This window comes from Antechinus flavipes, chromosome 2 (genome assembly GCF_016432865.1).
Source record: "Antechinus flavipes isolate AdamAnt ecotype Samford, QLD, Australia chromosome 2, AdamAnt_v2, whole genome shotgun sequence".
Classification (NCBI taxonomy): Eukaryota; Metazoa; Chordata; class Mammalia; order Dasyuromorphia; family Dasyuridae; genus Antechinus; species Antechinus flavipes.
The window spans coordinates 89,181,046-89,200,107 of record NC_067399.1 but is presented as its reverse complement, the minus strand read 5'-3'; the positions used below and the strand labels follow the sequence as shown (position 1 = coordinate 89,200,107).

General features: G+C 34.7%; 1 protein-coding gene across 2 annotated transcripts in view; it reads right to left on the bottom strand.

Moving 5' to 3' along the window:
• Positions 1 to 18,795, bottom strand: part of PPM1B (protein phosphatase, Mg2+/Mn2+ dependent 1B) — a 77,778-nt gene extending 58,983 nt beyond the window's left edge. For both annotated transcript variants that reach the window (XM_051975192.1, XM_051975191.1), the window contains exon 1: positions 18,701 to 18,795. The gene's annotated coding sequence lies outside the window, so the exon portion shown is untranslated. The remainder of the gene's footprint in view (positions 1 to 18,700) is intronic.
• Positions 18,796 to 19,062: the final 267 nt, after the last annotated feature.

Below are 19,062 nucleotides of genomic sequence, written 5' to 3'. Positions count from 1 at the left end.
TGTGTGTATGTATGTATGTATATATATTTAAAAAGAAGTTAAAAGACTAAACACTCATGTTAAATATAGCTAATTAATGTTAATATTATATATAAGCCCAAACCTAACAAGTCCTACTCACCTCCTTTTCAAGTGTGAACATTTTAATTAATAAACCCATCATAAAATATACATACAGGAAATTCTATGTCTTCAGAGCTAAGTGGCACAGTAGATAAAGCACTGAGGAGGGAATTAGAAAGACCTGAGTTTCAATCTAATCCCAAATAGATTACCAACTGTGTGACCTTGGGTAAGCCACTTAAACACTGTCTGCCTCAGTGTAAAATAGGGATTCATAATAACACATACCTCATAAGGCAGTTGAAGGGATTAAATGAGAGTAGTGGCTGACATATATAAGGCACTTAAGATATGCTTGCTCCTTTCTTCCTATATCCAAATGTTCCAAACTATTGAACATAAGAATAATTATCTGAATTTTTGAAAACACAAAAGCAAAAAACTTTCAAGCTCAACATTATCACTCACCACTAACATTTAGATTTTCAACAAAAACAAACAAAATACATAAACCTTACAGAATTAGAAAAAAATCTAATGGTTATTCCATCATCTTAAAAATCCAGGTTAACTACAAATTTGCTGTATATATATTTATTATCTATATACAGTTAAAAATACAGTTAAACCTGTATTTCTTTATCTACTAAGGAAAAAAATATCTTAACATTCAGGATCTTCTACAACATGGCCCCAATCTATATTTCCACTCCTATCCCAATCTATCCCATATCCTTAACCCATCTTTTCAGGATTCTAAACAAATTAAATACTCCAAACTCAAGTTAGCCTTGCCAGGTTTCTCACTTCCTCCTCCAATATTTATCTGATGAAATGAGTTAGACCTTATATAATGATTTCCTAATCACTGATTTACCCAGTCCTCTTATTAATTGTCTTCAGATCATGCTTCACAATCAGTCCAGGATCTTTGCCATCTTGGGTTTTTTGTTTTTAAGAGGCAATTGGGATGAAGTGACTTGCTCAGGGTCACAGAGCTAGTAAGATTTAAGTGTCTGAAGTAGGATTTGAACTCAGGTCTTCCTGATTCCATAGTCAGTGCTCTATCCATTGCACCATCTCTACCATTCTTTTACAGCTTCCCACCTCCATTTCTCACTCTAGGAACAGCCACATGATAAGATATCCCTGCCATGCAGAGGGAGTGTTATCTAGCCCTATGCCTTGGGACTAAGCAAATCCTTACAAGTAAAAACTCACCCACACCATTATATGTAGTCAGCCCCACATCATGTTTTACATTCCATTCACAACTACCAAGAAACCAAGGCCTACAGATGTGCTCAGTGATCCTCGTTGCTGCTTAATCAATTAGTCACGTATAACTCTTCGTGACCTCAGTTTGGAGTTTTCTCGGTAGACACTGGAATGTTTTACATTTTCTTCTTAAGATCATTTCCAGAAGAGGGAAGTGAGGCAAACAGGGATAAATGACTTGCCCAGGGTCATATAGCTAGTAAGTATCTGAAGTCATGTTTGAACTCCTGATTCTAGGCTTGGCACTTGATCCACTGTGCCACTGCTCTACACATAATACTTAAGAAATGTTTGTTTCTAGAGTACATTCATTTTTAACCATAACCACAGTTGTGCTTTACTAAATTTTAAGACTTGAACATTTTGAGAGAGACTGCCATTTAAATATGACAAAAAATAAAAATAAGAAAAACTGCTTCATTCAAGTCCCAAAAGCTATTTTACCAAAATTTTAAAAAAAAGTGTTAGCACTCAAGTCTTCAGATTTCCAGAAGCTTGAACACCCCAAGAATTCCCAAAAATGCTGCCAGGCATGACCAAAAAAATTTAATAGAATAATTAGACAGCAAAGGTTTCATAAAATAATTACATCTCCTATATTATCTTTGCATGGAAAATTTTGTGGGTCTGCCTGACTAGACATCAGTAATCTTTATCTACATACTATGCATTTATTTAATTGTTAAGAACAAAATTATAACACAATACAGTACAGTTCTAGCTTCAATTCCCATAAAGGCTAAATACTTGTCATACTGAATCTGTAAGCTAACCAATCTCAAATACACAAAGCTGGTTACAACAATAAGTGCAAACATATCTTCACTACTCAGAAAACTAAAAACTTAGATCTTCCCGATTATGAGTGAGCACATATATATTTCAAGGACAAAACAGACATCATCAGATAATAATCAGAGTAGAACAATTAATCAAGTCAGTACACTGCACCATTCTGCCATCACTAAATATACTCCTCCCCTTTTTACTGTATGTTGGTCTCCAGGACTCTTGTTCTATTATATCAAACTTTCACTTAAGAGACTCTTCTCTTCCAAGAGACAAAGTCAAATCTGTAAATTTTCTTCTTTGGAAACACCTCCAATCCCATAGCTGTTACTACATTTTAGCTGATGATTCCCAAATCTCCCTTATATGTTCATATATGATTTGGACCTCATCACCTAAGAATTCCTAAATATCCACTCGAATCAGCTCTATACATCAACTTTCCCATTAATATCAAAGAATAACACCAGCAACAAATTTACACTAAATTTATGTACCTGATATGCAAGATTCTTTCTTTGATGGCCAAGGGACAACTATATAGGCAGATTTCTTTCTAAAAGACCGCAATGAGCCTCCAGGCAAGACTCTAGGAGATCCAGAGAAGTATTCTTTGACCAACATACACAAGGTGGTCCATGTGAGAGGGAGAAGAAAAAAAGGAAGAAGGAAAAAGAAGAAAGCGACGAAAAATAATAGGGGGGGAGAGTGGAAGGGGAGAGGGAAGGGGGAGAGAAGGAACTCTAAGCCTGAGAGGTGAAATAAAAGAATATGAGTATGACATAAAGAAAATATTATAACTGTTAGGACATGTATGCTTATATTGTATTTAATTTATACTTTAACATACTTAACATGTATTGGTCAACTTGCCATTGGGGAGAGAGGATAGGGGGAAGGAAGAGAAAAATTAGAACAAAAGGTTTGGCAATTGTCAATGCTGTAAAATTACCCATGCATATAATTTGTAAATAAAAAGCTATTAAAAAAAAAAAAAAGAAAATATTATGGGGAGGGGAGGAGTAGAGGGGACGAGAGTTGGAGAGGAAGCACGAATAGCAGTGTCATTTCTAAATCTTCATCTTTATTATTTAGAAATCTTTCCTTTTTTGAAGTCCATTCAATTATAACTTGCCAACTAATTAAAATTATAGTCATTATGATATACAACAATTTCTCTTCCCAACTACCTACTCTTCATCATTCTCACTTCTTTATGAAGCACATTCTATTAAATCCCATACATACTTATCCTTTAGTCCTCCTTAGTCCCACACACAAAAATAGTCTTTATTAAGTCTCAATGCCTAAGAATTCCACTTCTCTAGTTAGAAAATATTTTCTTGACTATAACCTTTTTTCATTCCATCTCTCCCTACTGGTCCAATCTGATTACAATTTCCTTTCATTCCATCTCTCCCTACTCTTTTTTTTTATTATACTTTTTTATTTTTTCATTCCATCTCTCCCTACTGGTCCAATCTGATTACAATTTCCTTTCATTCCATCTCTCCTTACTCTTTTTTTTAATTATACTTTTTTATTTACAAGATATATGCATGGGTAATTTTTTAGCATTCACAATTGCAAAACCTTTTGTTCCAATTTTTACCCTCCTTCTCCCCACCTGCTCCCCCAGATGGCAGGTTGACCAATACATGTTAAATATGTTAAAGTATATGTTAAATAAAATATAAATATACAGTTATTTTGCTGTACAAAAATAACCGGACTTTGAAATAGTGTACAACCTGTGAAGGAAATCAAAAATGCAGGTGGAAAAATTAGAGGGATTGGGAATTCTATGTAGTGGTTCATACTCATTTCCCAGAGTTCTTTTGCTGGGTGTAGCTGATTCATTTCATTACTGCTCTATTGGAACTGATTTGGATCATCACATTGTTGAAGAGGGGCAAGTCCATCAGAATTGATCATCATATGGTACTGTTGTTGAAGTACATAATGATCTCCTGGTCCTGCTCATTTCACTCAGCATCAGTTCATGTAAGTCTCTGCAGGCCTTTCTGAAATCAATCCTGTTGGTCATTTCTTACAGAACAATAATATTCATATACCACAATTAATTCAGCCATTCTCCAATTGATGGGCATCCACTCAGTTTCCAGCTTCTAGCCACTACAAACAAGGCTGCCACAGACATTCTTGTATATACAGGCCCCTTTCCCTTCTTTAGTATATCTTTGGGATATAAGCCCAGTAGAAACACTGCTGGGTCAAAGGGTATGCACAGTTTGGTAACTTTTTGAGCATAGTTCCAAATCACTCTCCAGAATGGCTGGATATATTCACAATTCCACCCACAATGTATCAGTGTCACAGTTTTCCCACATCCCCTCCAACATTCTGCATTATCTTTCCCTGTTATTCTAGCCAATCTAACAGGTGTGTAGTGGTATCTCAGAGTTATCTTAATTTGCATTTCTCTTATTAATAATGAGTTGGAGCACCTTTTCATATAGCTAGAAATAGTTTCAATTTCTTCATCTGAGAACTGTCTATTCATATTCTTTGACCATTTATCAATTGGAGAATGGCTTGACTTCTTATAGAGTCGATTCTCTATATATTTTGGAAATGAGGCCTTTATCAGAACCTTTGACTGTAAAAATGTTTTCCCAATTTATTGCTTCCCTTCTAATCTTGTCTGCACTAATTTTGTTTGTACAAAACCTTTTCAAATTGATACAATCAAAATTTTATATTTTGTGATCAATAATGATCTCTAATTCTTCTCTGGTCCTAAATTCCTTCTTCCACAGGTCTGACAGGAAAACTATCCTATGTTCTTCTAACTTATAATCTCATTCTTTATGCATAGGTCATGAATCCATTTTGACCTTATCTTGGTGTATGATATTAAGTGTGGGTCAATGCCTCGTTTCTGCCATACTAGTTTCCAATTTTCCCACCAGTTTTTGTCAAACACTAAGTTCTTATCCCAAAAGCTTGGTCTCTGGGTTTGTCAAAGGCTAGATTTTAGTCAACAGTTGTTGACTGTTTTGTCCTTTGAACCTAACCTATTCCACTGATCAACTAGCCTATTTCTTAGCCAATACCAAATGGTTTTGGTAACTGCTACTTTATAATATAATTTTAGATCTGGTACAGCTAGGCCACCTTCATTTGATTTTTTTTTTCATTAGTTCCCTTGAAATTCCTGACCTTTTTATTTTTCCATATGAACTCTGTTGTTATTTTTTCTAGGTATTAAAATAGTTTCTTGGGAGTCTGACTGGTATAGCACTAAATAAACTAATTTAGATAGTATTGTCATCTTTATATTTGCTCGCCCTATCCAAGAGTATTTAATATTTTTCCAATTGGTTAGATCTGACTTTATTTTTGTGGAAAGTGTTTTATAGTTTTGCTCATATAGTTCCTGATTTTCCCTTGGCAGATAAGATTCCTAAATATTTTATACTATTGGGAGTTACTTTAAATGGAATTTCTCTTTGTAACTCTGTTGGATTCTGTTAGTGATATATAAGAATGCTGATGATTATGTGGGTTTATTTTGTATCCTGCAACTTTGCTAAAGGTATGGATTATTTCTAATAGCTTTCCAGTAGAATCTCTGTCTCCCTACTCTTTACTACTGATAAACCTGTTCTTCCCTTTCATCCAAAATTTTAATTCCTCCATTTTTCAATTTTTTCCCAATCTATTCCCTCTGCTAGTAGTTCACTTTCCTCTCACTACAGCATCAACCCAATAGTTGCCAGTCAATTAATTCTACACTGTTCTATGTCTTCTGATCCCTTGTCTCCTTAACTTATCCTTGATCATTTCTTGCCAAACTTCAACCCTGCATCCTTCTCAACATCAGTTTCTTCCACTGAAGTTATAAAACACAGCTGGAGAAAGTCTCACAACTTTTCTATGTTATAAATTCATATGGGTCTTCTGACTGGCTTTTCGATGCAAGCAAGACAGTCATTTATTTTTCTTCCTAACTCCTTATTTCACTCTCCGTAGAAGGTATTTCAAATATTTTCTTCCTTCTTCAAGCTTTCCACACTTTCCTCTAATCCCTCTCTTTCAGTGGAAGACCTTTAATTAGAAAATAAAACTATGTGACCTCTTTTTCTATTCTCTTCATCTCAAAACAGCATTGAAACATCTATTTTCTTCATCTCAAATCATCTGCCATCACCCTCCATTCCTTCCCTCCCTTCCCCAGGCTCTGACAAAGAAAGTGCCCTTGTAAGGTTAGCCCATTTACAAGCCAAATCTCCCAGCAGATAGTATTCTCAATCATCCCTTTTCTCCTCCTTGAATCTACAATCCTTTCCTATTTGCCTTCAAAGGAACCCGTGTCTTCTCCATCTTTAAAAACTTCAGTACTTATCTCTCTGAATCCTCTCTCAGCCAAACTCTTTGAAAAAGCTACCACTATCCCCTGCCTCCATTTCTCTTCTCAATCACTCATCAACCTTTTACAATATGGCTACCCAAATCTTCCTCTTTCCAAATCTTTGCAACTCTCTGTGTCAAAATTATCATCTTCCAATCTTCTGAGAAACTTTCTCAAATCCTCACTCTCTTTCAGCCCATATATCCAACCAGTGGCCAAATCTTGATGTTTCGGAATTCCTTCATATTTCTGTTATCCAACCCCTTTTTTCTATTCAATTATCTTAAATTAATTATCATAGGCCCTTATCATCATTATTTTAACAATCTCCTAATTGGCTTTCCTCCAAGTTTCTTCCAATTTTTACATACACATTGCTACCAAAGTAAACTTCCTTAAACCAGGTCACTCCCCTACTCAATCAACTTTGACTCCTTACTACCTCGAAGACCAAATACAAACTCTTCTATTTAGCTTTAAAAAGATCTACATACAAAAACACTCCCAACTCTCATTTCCATATTTCTGTTCTCATAACTGGAATGCATACACAGTCCCTACCTTTGCCTGAGGCCTTTTCTTCCTTGAAGACAGTTTCAGTATTATTCTCTCCAAGATTCCCTTTAATTTCTAGTGCTCTCCTCCAAACTGTACATATTTATTTTTATTTATTCACATTATATTTATATGTGTACATGCAAATGAAATGTTTCATTCTTTATACTTGTTTTCCCAGAGACTGAACAGAGCCTGGCATATAGCAGACAATTTAATGCTTTGACCGAGTGGAAGATCAGATCATAAAACACGTGAAGGTTTAAAAAAAAAAAAAAAAAGTGGTAGTCTTCCTAAAATTAAAATGGCCTAAATTCTTTGAGAAGGAAGCAAATGTTTATCCTCCAAGGGATCATAGTGGTGGTGGTGATAATGTAAAACCATGTACAATGTCATCTAAGAGGGCATTTAATAAATCTCAGAAGAAGAGAGATTAATGGCAGAAGCTGATGGATGACTCTTTGCTGAAGGAAATGTTAAAAATGATAATAGAGGCCCACCATCTTCCAGGTTATGAATCTATTTTAACAATTTCTATCAAGACTGGTTAGACTGGGTAACTATTCTACTTCCAGTGAGTCATTTGATCACAATGACTATGAAAACTTGAGAAAGAAAATGGAAAACCTTAGGGACACAAGTACTGGTAAGTGCGCTCTGTCAAAAGCAAAGGGGGAAGGAAGAGACCTGCAGGTTTGGAGAACAAAAAAATCTCATCATCAACAAAGAAGTCTGAAACTATAGATCAATAAACTTAAAATACTTTCTGAAATGATAATTTCTCCAAGGAGAAATTTGAGATCTAATAGATGAATTACACTACAGACAATAAATACTGTAATATTAAGAGACAATCAAGTCTGAGTAGGTCTCTATCAACTCACCCCTGGCATCTGTGGTGCCTAACCAGTCACACCTACTTATGGCATTTATAGAAGACAATAGCAAACAAATGATTTTATAAGCCTCCACTTCCTGATAAGCTCCCAGTATAAAGCTTTCTTGGACTCTTGGTCTGGTCACATGGTATCCTCATACCATACCCTCAGGATCTCTTGGAACCAAATACCAATAAAATACTGCTCTGGGAATACCTTAGAGAGGAAAGGTACAGGAAACAGGAATAAATGGGAGAGGAGGAGAAAAAAGGAACCAAAGGGAGAATGCCATATGAATAAATAACAAAGCTTTTCTTCTTGTACTTGCTTAAAAAAAAAAAAAAAAAAAAACAACCATTCAATGCTAAAAGGGCTCCAAAACTTGTTCTGAGCAAGGCAATTATTTTCAGTGATAACACTTGCTTAGAGATGTGTGTACATGTGTATATACATACATATATGTATATAGGAACTTCTGATATGCATATAAAAAGAAAATCATTAAATGGATATAGTATATAACTAAGTATAACTAAAACAATTACTTTAAGTGACTGATAAAAGCAAAAGATAGTGAGGATGCTGGTTGTGTTTGGAACATTCTCATGAGGCAATATGGAAGACTTGAAGTTGAAACTATTTAATTTCTAAACCCAGTAAGGGAACCAAATGGTAAAACGGCAAAGAACAGAAAATTCAGCACAAGTAATCTGTTTTTATTCTCTGCAACTCAAGGAAGTAATTTTCTAAAAATAAGACCAACAACTTGATTTCTTTAGCTTTCTACAAAGAAATATAGTTAAAATCAAGTCACTAAAGTTCTAAAGTTCTAATAAATAACCAAAGTACCCCAAACAAAATTTCTAGGAAACTTCTTTAATTGCACAACTGTGAAGTTAATTTTGCCCTTCCCTTCATTTGTCAGAGTAAAATTAAAACAGGAAGAATTCTGATGTGTGTGTGTGTGTACAGTTTTTCTGACCAGTTTCTCTGAAAATTTATGTTCTAATCTCAAGTAAGATTTCACCAAGACTAGTCATTTTAGTCTTTCCTGAATGATCCTATTCACTTTCCATAAAAGCATCTCCAAACTTTAGTATTTCGTCTCAAACTTCATATGCAGTCTCTTCTTTCTGCAAAAAGAACTTCATCTATTTTTATAATAACAATAGCTAGCACTTATTTATGTAGTGCCTACTATATCCCCCAATAAAACCCTGGGAGATAGAAGCTATTATTATCTCTATTTTGCAGATGAGCAAACTAAGGTAAATAGAGAACTTTCCCAAAGGCACACAAGGCTAATACGCATTTGAGGCACATATGAACCCAAGTCTTCCTGACTTCAGGCCCAGCACTCTACTTCACCACTTTGCTAGGATAGATTATCAATTCTTCCCCTTTCTACTACTCAAAACTCTCATCATCCCCCATTCTATGATGAAAAGGTGAATAATCTTGCCAAAGCTACCTTCTCTTGTATTCTTTGCTTCAATAAACTCCAACCTGGAGGAACTTAGTGACTCAAACATAGCCTCTCTCATCTTATACTGGCTCTTCCCCCACTGCCTGCAAAAATGCCCAATTTCTCTCTTTCTCATCTTGAAAAATTCACCTGACACAATCTCATTAAATTTTCAAACTCTCTTCTCTCTCTGACAGTCTGGTTCTATGTGTGTGTTGGACCCGGAACTGAATGATCAAAAAGAATCTCATACTGGGACCCATTTGAGTTGTGCCTTGACAATTAGGCAGAGGTTAAAAGGGACAAAATTTCAGATTTGAGAGTATGCTCTGTACCAGGAATAGGTCTGACACACAAATTTATATGTATAAAACATATATACACACACACATACATTTTCTCTAGTAAAGGTTTTTCATTTTTGTTTTGACTGCACATAGTAGGTATCCAAAAAGCATTTGTAGAACTGAATTATAAAACAAAAAGTTTTTTGTAAAAATATAACTTACCGTAAGTGCAAGGTCTTTCTATTTAACTTTGTTGGACATAATTTCAAATGCCTGCAAGTAAAATATACTTCAAAATTTTATATAGTTGAACATATGCTCTTAAAGAGACTATAAGTTCTTTGATGAATGCAACTAATACTGATGTGTATGCTTATTTTTATTGTAAAGTTCAAATCGCCACTAACAAAACAAGCACACCGAACATGCAATGCAAAAAAATACTAAATAAAATATTTTCATCTACCTCCAAAATTTGTTCTGACACAACTATAAAGGTAGATATAACAACCAAGAAGCACTTCACATTTCTTAATTCTCCTGTCAAGGCTTAGAAACAAATTCTCTCTTTACAAAGTCACTACTTTTTTCCCCTCTTTTGAGTACCAAAAATGTTTCTATAGTATAACAAGTTGTAAAAAGTTCCCAATACAGTAGGAAAGCACTGAACAGCCCCTAAACTTTTAAACCAAGTCTCCCCATCCATTCTATCTAGCTGTTTATAAAATTCATTTCAAATTGTCTTTGCAATTTTTATATTCTTTCTTTTCCTTTCAAGACTCCAAACTACCTATTATTTCCAATCTTCTCCATTAGTAATTACAGATTCCTATATTTTTCATTCCTTCCTCTTTAACAGTCTTGAAAACAAAGCTGCCATCAACCTTCATAATCCCACTTAGCTTAACTAAAAATGACAAAAACAAGAAAGCAAAGCAGTAGGCCAAAGATAGTGACACATAATATAATTTCTACTGACTCAGGCCTGTTACCTGAAAGAGGATTCAATTCATAAATTAAAGAAATAATATTTACCTAAATTAGTTGTAAGACTACCTCAGTAATTCTTTTTTCCTAATTATTTTCCTAATCCAACTCCAACATTTTCATAATACAGAATTCCATGTGAACCAAATATTCTTCAGTCAAAAAACATTGCGTTCAGTTACATCAGTATTTTAGACCAAAGCACAAAATTTCATAAGGCAGCAAAAAATAAAAAAACTTAACATCCAAATATCATAAAAGTACGATCCTACTATCATACCATATATTTAAGAAATAGAATTTGTACATTAGTGTGTCTCCATAGTTTTATAAAAAACAAAAATCAAGATCCAAAAAGAATATAGTTTAAAATGGTAAGATTTATAAAAATCAAATAAAAATGGGGAGAGGTATTTAAAATTTTAGGTTCTGATATATGTAGACAAATATTAGATAAATGATGTCAAAATGAACAATGAAAATCAGTAAAATAAGCTTAAGGATTCTTCCTTTTCCATGAAGAAATTTTTTTTTAAATTGCTCATTTTAAAGGAAATAAGTCATGTTTCCCATTTCACTAATATAGTTATTGTACATTATTATTCTTATAAAATTATTTTAATAGTCCAAGCTAGCCTGCCTTGATATGTAAGAAGCATGCCCAAATCACTAATTTGATCAAGTTTACCATATAAATATATGACTCTCATCTTGTGGATCGGTGATTCCCAAGAGAAAACAAAATGGGAAATGACCCCTAGCTATTCCAAATACAACTTTGGAAAGGTACTCCAAATTTAAAATATGTTAACATTAGCCAGCTGGAATTTATACAATACTTTATGATTTGCAAGATGCTTTAAAAATATCTCATTTTATCTTCACAAAATACTATGGAGCTAGACACTATTACTCTCATTTTACAAATGAGAAAACTGAGATAGACAGATAACATTGAAATGACTAATCTAAGATCATGTCTAAGGCCAAATTTAAATTTAGGTCTTCCTGAAATCACCTAGCTGACTTTAAACCTTAAAAACTGAAGATCTCATGAACAACTTAATACTTGCAATACTTGTGGCCAACTGTTTTGCCAAGAAGACAGTTAAGAGAGCCAGATACCCAAGTAACTATTGTATGATAAAGCTGAGATAACTAGGAAGAAATTAAAAAAGTCAATAGGAGACATTAAAAACAAGTGACACAAAGTAATCTTAATGTAGCAAAGCAGAGATAGAATCATTCTATCAAGTGCTGTAAGGAAATATGTCAAATGATAAAAGAATCTGAAGCAATTAAAGAGTAGCAAATATCACCAGAAATCAAAAAAATATTACATGTAATGTTTACACAATATTTTCAGTCATACTCACATAAGAAAACATAAGGAATATCATCATCAAACACAATCCTACAAATACCCCCACAGAACCTGGTAAACTAAGTCACACATAGATCAACCAAGCTAGGATAAAAGTACCATCTAGTGGTAGATACTAAATAAACCTCTAGAACAAATCACCTCTTTCCAATATATTCACTACCCTCCCTAACCCCCAGGGATTTTGCATCTGCACAGCCTTTCCTTTCTCAATGCTTACCACTTCAGTTGCCAATTCCAATTTAGGCAATTTTTCTCCTCTTCTTTTAAATCTTAGTCAAATTTTAATCCTATCTTAATCAAATCAACAACTAGGTCAAAAAGATTATCTGTAATGAGGAAAAAGAAAGAGGGTAGAAGCCAATATAGTTATTATTATATTATTTGGACTTCCAAATACTTCCTTTTGGATTTAATTTGAAATCACACATATAACCCAGAGTCATCAATACTTAAAATCCATTCAGAGGCCTCTAAAGTTCTATTTCAGAATTTTCACAAAAGTCTTCATTCACCAATCATTTTTAATCAATCTGTTTCCTCAAAGAACTAGCCTTCATGTTTTAAAAAGTTAAGTTAAATACCAAATTAAAAAAAAGAACCTCCCCAGCCCTTCCCAGTATAAATAAAATCTCCCAATTACAAATGAAAAATTCTAACTTATTAACACATATACATCAAAATGAATGTTTTGCTAGATCACTTTAAAAGTCACAGCTCCTTGGTTCCATAATCAATTTAAACTATTTAACTTTGAGGTAACATTTTAACTTTCTATAAAAAATAAATGAACCAATTTTCAGTATCTGATAATAAATCCTATTAGGTATTAATGTAAGCTAATACTTTAGACATTAATTCAACATGGCTTGCAAAATCTAACAAAAGTGCTCACATTTATATTCTATTTATGAAGTTATTCTTTCAAAAATTAACAATGCTTTTGTTGCAAAAGCTATAGAAGTGTTCAATGATAAGCAGAGTTCTAACACTTTAGATATGACCACTACAACTTAGTAATGAATATAATAAAAAGTCAAACAAAATTCTTCTTGAGAATATTTCTGTGCTTTCTCTTAGCACGATCTATCCATCAATATTAATAATACCTCGTGTACTCAAGATGGAATAATAATATAGGCCCAGAAGGATTATTTTCAATTTAAAATCCTATGTGTGTATGTATAGTTGCTTGCATGTTGTTCCATCCATGTTGTTTCTACCTTTCTTTGTATTGCCACCACTTCTTTTACACAGCCGGGAATAACAGAGACTAAGTGCCCACTAACTTAGAGGGTACTGGTTTCAGAAACATAATAACAGCCTAATACTGCTTTCATTAATCTCAAACTACTTGTTGGTAGTTTTTTTCTTTTAACACTAATATTCTCCTGGTAGGCTGTGAATCTTCAAGTACCCTGATCTCAAAAGATCAAAACTGCAGATGACTCCAATGAGCACTCAGTTGACACAGTTATAGACAGGGTCATAAATTTAAGAGATGGAAGAAACCTAAAAAGTCATTCAGTCCAAATTCCTTTTTTTATAGATGAGAAAACTGAGGCCCACAGAGGTAAAATGACTTGACCAGTGTCACATAGGTGTAATAATTAGAGCTAACACCTGAAATCAAATCCTTTGATTCCAGAATCACTGCTCTTTCCACTTGATTTGGTAAATTTAAGTAGTCTATAGGATATGACTAATGATAACTTATACACAAGAAACAGCATTAAAAATACCACCAAGATCAAGTAGGAATAAAAAAGTAGCAGCATCACATATAGCAAAAGAGAAGAATTACAAATGGACGACCTAAATGATACACTAAAGTCCACAGGAGCTTTCTGTGTTAATGAAGATTGTTCCATGGAAATTTTATGAAAAACAGAAAGAAGATGAACAGAAAAGTTAAAATGCACTAAAACACACATTTTAATAGACGGTTTTAAAAGCTTGAAAATAAAAGCATTGAAAATGAATAAACCATTGACTATTTTCTAAAAAGCTAGAAACTTCTCCAAATGTTATCACATTAATACTAACATAAAAACCTGTCATAGGGGCAGCTAGGTGGTACAGTGGATAGAGCACCAGCCCTGAAGTCAGGAGGACCTGAGTTCAAATATTATCTCAGATACTTAACACTTCCTAGCTTTGTGACCCTGGGCAAGTCACTTAACCCCATTGCCTCACCAAAAAAAAAAAAAAAAAAAAAAAAAAAAAAAAAATCAATATAGCTTGAACATATCAAAGATGCTAAACGGAATTATTGATTATAATAAAGTTTATGGGTTAAAATCTTAAAATTATCAAAAAGCTTTTTTAATCACAGCACTAAAACGAGTCAAAATAATTCTCATGTACTTACAAATGAAGTTTCAAGAGGAAAGGAGAGCAACATGCTGAAATACTTTTCCTATTCTAATAAAAATAATAGTATTGATAGTTTAAAATGAAATTATAAACTTTGGGAAAAGGGCCTCAAACTATACATCAGATGCCATAGATAATCCAATATGTCCGTCAGAAGAGTGTTTAATCTTAACAATCTCTAACCATGTTTATTTTTAAACAAAAAAATTCTATGATATAAGTGTCAACTTGAGGAGAAATAAATGAAATATTCATTATAATTTAAGAGTGAATTATTGCACTGCTCTTTCTCCAGCCACCCCTCCCCCCAATCTTTTTTGGATTAATTTAGGTCAAAAAATATTAGAACTGAAGTGACCTTCAAAATTATCCAAACCAGCATGAATTTTCAAGATGAAGAAAGAGAAGGATAAAGAAATCCTGTCTCAGGAGGGACAGAGACCAGGAAGCAGCTGACAGAAAGAAGCATTGACTGGCATTTCTTAAACTTTCAGGAGGATCATGTGAAAGCAAAGCAAACCCTACCCTGCCTTCACACTTCGAGGGTAGTAATAATAATGGAATAATAGCTTCAAGAGCTATCCATGTGGCTCTAAGGTAAAGCTGCTTAAACTATAGGCCAAGACCCCATATGGGGTTATATAACTAAATGTGGGGGTCATAAAATTATGCCTTATTATCAGCAAATGTTTGATTTGTATACCTATTTTATATACTTATATAACCTGAGTGTTGTAAAAATTTCTCAGGCAAAAAGAGATGAGTGGAAAAAAGTTTAAAAAGCCCTGCTCTAAGGGCTATTATTAGCTTGTCCCATCTAGTCAATCTAGTCATTACTCTCTACATAAAATGTGCTCAGTTATTTCAATTGCCAACTCATTTGATATTAAAAAGGTAGATTTTCCTATAAAACTTTAAGTGATCTTAACAGTGGCCAGCATGATTTCAGAATTTAAAACAAATTTTCAATAAAGAAAATATTTCAAGTATGCAAATAAATGAAAAAAAGTTTAACAATACCACTTCTCACGGAATCCTCTGTCAACAAGTTTGCGATTCTATTATTTTTAAATACTGGGGGGAAAAAAAGCTATACAAATTTGTAATAAGTGTCTCAAATTCCTCTTAACATTATTATACTAAAATTGGGGGTTCAATATCAAAAAGTGTATGTGCCTGTAAGTGATATTTAGGTATTGACAATTATTCGAATTATTTTCATGGACAAAATACACATTTTTAATTCTTTATTTCAAGTTTTAAATCACCATATATTAAGCTAATAAATTTATTCTTTGGTTAACATTTATGATAGGTGACTAACAAAATTAGCTTTTGAACACTAAGCATCTCAAAGGATAAACGTGGCTTCTATCTTACTGACAACTAAAATTGTAGTAATCCCTTATCTGTAACCATGCATTAAGTAAACTCAGTATAAATAAATGCCTTCATATGAGAAAAGGCTAAACATAGTTATCAGTTACAAAAGTAATTTACCAAAGACATGTTTATATTTAACAATGCCATTTTACAAGACGCTAACTTAAAACATTTTTAGAGATGCTACTATCTGACAAACTATGCTCATCTAATATTATCTACCAAGTTCTAATTAAGCCCCTAGCAGCACTGAGGAATATGGTAAATCTCAGGTTTCCAGGTATTATATATTCCAGGTAAGATCAACAGACCCTATTTTCAAGATGTTAAGCAACTTCTAATTTTCCATTATAGTAAATATTTGAATTTTTCAACAAGAATAGTTGGTTCTGACCTGGTCAAGTTATAAACCTGCTCTTCTAGGAAACCTTGACCATTTTAAATAAACCACCACACTATCCCCTCAAATCAGTCTCAAGGGGTTGGAAATTATGATAATTACTGAGTATATGTATTTTATTCTACAACAACCTGAAATGGTATAACATTCATTATTATGAATACTGTGTAATTATCCAACACAGGAAAAAGTTGAGTGATCTGTTGATCATTTTTAACCTAATGCTAAGTGAATTCACCACAAAAACAATTAAGAGGACACACAAAGAATTGAGGAAATCTTAACAAACATGCAAGAAAAAAACTGAAATTGCACCATACTGGTAATGCAATACTAAATGGCTATTGCAGAAACAGTGATATGAATAAAGATATAACAAAATAAACCTCCACAAAAAAGGGGAAAAAAAAAAAAAAACAAGAGACATTTGAGAAAGGGAAAAAAATTAGAGAATGAAGAGAAAAGAGCAATATATTTTCAGCTAGAGGAACTAGATTCAAATTTCCATCTTTATTATACTGAATAGAAAGGTGACCTCAAATAAATCACTTAATATCTTTAAGCCACATTTTCTCATTTGTAAAATAAGGAGGTCCTTAGATCAAGGGGTTAAAAAAAATAAAACCTGAAACATTCCTAAAGGAAAAAGCCATCAATTGCTGAAAATTTAGTGTCAATGTGAAATAAAAAATATAAATATAACTACAGATAGATAAATCTCTCTAAATACAAATACACATATCCACAATTAAATCCATACTTAAGAGAAAATGATACAAAGATAAAAGTCAGAGTTCAAATCTAGCCTGTGACACTAACTGCCACTTTGAGCAACTCTCCAAAACTATAAATTACAGGTTAGATTCCAATCAGAACTGTTAGGAGTTTCCTACATTTAATCAATTAAAAAATACACATATTTTAAAAGACAAACTCCTAACACTGATCACTAGGTTTGCAAAATACTATTTAGAAGAATTGTACTGTGAACACTTTACAGTCCTTGTTACAATTTAAAAAAAAAAAAAATGAAGCCTGTAATACTGTGAGGCAAATATAAAAAACTAGAATAACTTGCCTCATTGTTTATTTAGAAATGTTCTATTTAAAAGTGGGCCAACTATAGAAACTTGGCTATTGCATAACATAAAAAATAAATGAAATAGCAATGTGTATTAAAATTCAGTTTGGGTGACGGTTCTTTATTCCCTAGGACATAAGGTGACATTTATTCATCCTTATACAAATCTACACAAAAAGTATTTTGATTTAACAACAAAATTCAAAATAAATATTATCACTAAGATTCAATTCCTAAAGAACCCATTTAGGAAGATGGCCTGCCAACTTTACTTTGATATTCAAGCACGTGGTGCTTATTATATAGAAGTTTATAATTACCATTCTAAAACAATTTCTAAATTGTGCATTTTTCTCCAAATAAAAAAGTTTTCCTGAGGCTGCTAATTTTAGGACACTCTAGGCTCTAAATCAATATGAGAAGTCGCTGATGCTTCAAGAGTACGTATTGTCACACAAGAGCAAAGACCGGACTTTTTAAAAACTACATGTAAAGGAGTGACTTCATGACTTAAGAAGTTAGTCCTCATCCAACCCTTTTACATAGCCAAGTGTTCATAGCATCTCCTTTAACTCTTAGTGAATATTGGAAGAATGAGAGACAGTAACAGAAAAACTACAAATAAGGTAGGTCAACCTACATTCAGTGGGCCGTTGACAATTTGTTGGGTGATGAAGCCAGAGCCACATTGAGTCTAAAATCAGTCTTTTAGACACGAGATTCCACTTAAAGCTTTCATTTTCTTTCTTTCTTTTTTTTTTTTTTTTTAAAGAAAGGCGACACAAGAGACAAATAGTTAGAACTGAATGACAAAACGGAAGAAGAGAAGAATGAAAGAGAAAACATAAAGGCAGCCATTTAAAGAAAATAAAGGATATGGCTTAAAGTAATGGTTGGGAGCAATGACCACATGAGAAAGAAAGGTCTGTCGAAAAGTGGGAAGGAAATCACCAATGGGAAAGGGTCAAGGAGTCGAGGGAGAGGTGCGTGTAAAGGAGGCAGCAAGGGAAGGGACGGTTTAAGGCCCAGGGTAAAGGCAGGGGTGCGGACCCCATCCACCCCCACCCCACTCCCCCCAGGGAAGAAAGAGGAAGCCGCTTCCAGACCGAGGAGCAACAAGAAGCAAGAAGCGGATTATTTAACCACGTTTGTTGCTCCGCCGCTAGGAGCTGACCTCTGAAACGCATCCATCGCTTCCAACCCCAGGCCAAGGCCGAGGAAAGGCCAGGGCAGAGGCCTACCCCAGAGTCGGGCCTGGCGTCCGGGACTCCCGGAGAGATGGGGGAAGGGAAGGGTTGATTAAGCACCCGAAAAGGGCCACCGAGGAGGGGCACCTCGACCGTCACTCCCCCCGGAGCCTTTCTACCCCCCCTCACCCAAGGCAACGGGCGACGCTTACCTAGGCGGGAGGACGGAGAGGTCCCTCGGGTCTCGCTCCGACCCCGCGCAGAGTTCCCCCCCCACCCCCACCGCACTTAACCCCGGGATCCCAACGGAGGCGCGGACCCTCGCCGCCGCTGCTTCCTCCTCTCCCCGGCCTCGGCCTCGGCCGCCGCCGCCTCAAGGGCTGTTTACACCGTCGGGCCCTTCACGCCGCCGCCGCCGCTGCCTCCTTCCCTCCACCTCAGCGCCGTCGCTGCTGCCGCCGCCGCCGCCGCCGCCGCCTCCTCCGTCGCGGCCTCGTCTCTCTGGGGCATCTTCCAACCACCGACCCCTGGGAAACAGAGACTCCAGCCGCGCCGGCAGGAAACTCCCCCGCAA